The following is a 2,500-nucleotide window of genomic DNA, read 5'->3' as shown; positions in this document are numbered from 1 at the left end:
GTTACTAGCTCTTCCTGGTGGAAATCTTTGTTGAGTATATTCATAATTATCCTGTTGGTCTTATTTAGCCCATGTATACTTGTTTCTTTGGCTGTTTCTCCTCTAGACTTAAAGTTATGCACCTACTCAAGATGAAAATGCCTAGTATCTGTTGAGGGCCTATAGATAGACCCTCAGTGGAGTATCTCTGACTGATGATCAACAACTATACTCCCCTTAAACCTGAAAAAACAAAAGTGATCATGACACATTGCTCTCTCACAGCAGTTCAGAGCACTTCTTCAGAGGGAGGCATGTTATAGGAACTAAGTTAGGTAGAAATATTATAGGCAGTCAGACAGGGCTAGGCCCTCAAGGGGCCAGTGCAGAAGATGGGATACCTTGCAACTTCAGGGAAGACTGACACCTCTGATGAAGGCCGAATCTAAGATGAAATGAATGCACCCAGATACTTCCTCTAGGGATAACAACAGGGATTGATATTCTAAATAGGTACTGATCACCTCAGGAAAGCTGGGAAAAGTCACTGACCCAACTCCCTATAAGAAGACCTTCTATTCTGCTTCATGCCCATTTGCTATGGGACTCACTTCCCCATTTGATCCTGATTTTAATTAATCAGGATCAGTTATGCTTGTAACGTTATTGGCTGACCACAGTTTTGTCCTACCTCATGCCCACCTTGTGATTTCCCATTTTCCCCACCTTAGCTCTGCTTCATTCATATTTTTGCTCTAAACAAATTCCTGGAAAAGGCAGGGTCCTCAGCAACTTGCTTGGGACCCCTTCTGTCTCTCAGACAGACACTTTCTTTCCCCAACCAATGTATTCTGCTCTTATAAACAAATAGAAACACTAAATCTACTGGAAGAGAAAACAGGCAGCACTCTTGAGGACATTGGTGTATGCAAAGATTTCATGAACAACACCCTGATTTCACAGGAAGTAATACAAAGAATCAATAAGTGGGATTTCATCATATTAAAAAGTATTTTCATATCAAGAGAAATCACCAACAAAGTAAAGAGATTCCCTGCAGAGAGCTAGTTGTCCTTCAGACAAAGCACTTATTCGAGAACATATAAAGAACTGAAAAAAATCAGACTCTCCAAATTTAAAAGACTCAATCCAAAAATGGTCATCTGAGATGAATACACACTTCTCAGATGAAGAAATACAAACAGCAAATAAATATATTTTAAAATATCAACATTCCTGGTTAATAGAGATACAAATTCAAATAATACAGATTCCATCTCATCCCCGAAAGAACAGCTATTATCAAATAATCAGCCAAGAACAAATACTGGAGAGACCATGGGGAAAAGAAACTGTTTTGCATTCATGTTGGGAGTACCAACTAGTATGACCATTACAGAAACCAGTATAGGTTTCTCAAAATGCTTAAAACGGGCCCTGCGCAGGCCACTGAGAGCCCGCTCAGCGACTCATCCTGCTGTAGTCCTTGGTAGCTCTTCCCTCACGCACTCAAGCTGACTCCAGACGGTGCAGAGGCTGGAGGCAACGGTACTGCCAAGGACGAGGATGTGAAGGAAGACTGGGATGGTGACGATGAGAAAAAGAACGAGGAAACAGAAGTTAGAAGTTTCAGAAAAGAAAAAAAGCCGAAGTGATCAAAGAGAAAGAACGGCACCAGAAGAAAAGGCACAAGAAATTAAAAGAAGGTTAGAAGAACACAAAGAACCTAAAATGCTACCGCCAGAAGAACAACGACATAGACTTCAGCTAAAGGAAATACAGAAAGAGTCAGACCTTGGATTAGCAAAGGAAACTTTTGTGTTAATAACAGTTTATGGATTAGATTCTATGAATCCATCTTCAAGAGATGCCTTCAAGAGCTTGGAAAGTTATCACAAGTCAAAATTATACAATAGGAAAAGTCACTATATTATGCCAGTTTTGGGGAAGCATTAGTTTGAGATGTATGTATTTCATTGGGAATTGGTGACTCGCTAAAGATGGCCAGCGCATCTTTAGCTGTGTTTGAGGTGAAAACCGGAAGCGTTACTGCTGATTTCTGTTGGTTTATTGAAAAGAGCAGTTAATGCTTAATTTTTTTTCTTCTTTTTAATTTCTTATTTAAGTTTTTAACTTTTTTAAACCAATTTTTCAGGTTTATATCTGGCAACCTAAATAACTAATTTGTATATAACATTATACAATACAACCATTGTTGAATTACTATTACTCTAATGAAATTTTGTATCATTTCTAATGTGTGTGGGTTTTTTTTTTACTATTTTGTATTCTTTAAAAAATAAAAATGCAAAAAAAGCAGAAGCAAAAAAAAGCAATGCAGATCAAAAAAAGGAGGAGGGGAGGAGGAGAAGGAGAAGGAGGTGGAGGAGGAGGAGGAAGAGGAAGAAGAAGAAGAAATAGGAGGAGGAGGGAGAAGAAGGAGGAGGAGGAGGAAGAGGAGGAGGAAGAAGAAGAAGAAGAGGAAGAAGAAGAAGAAGAAGAAGAAGAAGAAGAAGAAGAA

At 38.8% G+C, this 2,500-nt stretch overlaps 1 protein-coding gene and 1 pseudogene across 2 annotated transcripts in view; one reads left to right on the top strand and one right to left on the bottom strand.

Annotated features, from left to right (window-relative positions):
* The window catches only part of LOC105742403 (phylloquinone omega-hydroxylase CYP4F2-like), a 33,364-nt gene that overhangs the window by 25,468 nt on the left and 5,396 nt on the right, over positions 1-2,500 (bottom strand). The window lies entirely within an intron of this gene.
* The window catches only part of LOC105742398, a 17,884-nt pseudogene that overhangs the window by 15,084 nt on the left and 300 nt on the right, over positions 1-2,500 (top strand).

Source organism: Octodon degus, unplaced genomic scaffold (assembly GCF_000260255.1).
Source record: "Octodon degus isolate 3935 unplaced genomic scaffold, OctDeg1.0 scaffold00050, whole genome shotgun sequence".
Taxonomy (NCBI): Eukaryota; Metazoa; Chordata; class Mammalia; order Rodentia; family Octodontidae; genus Octodon; species Octodon degus.
The sequence above is the reverse complement of the archived record's forward strand: the minus strand, read 5'-3'. Positions and strand labels throughout refer to the sequence as shown.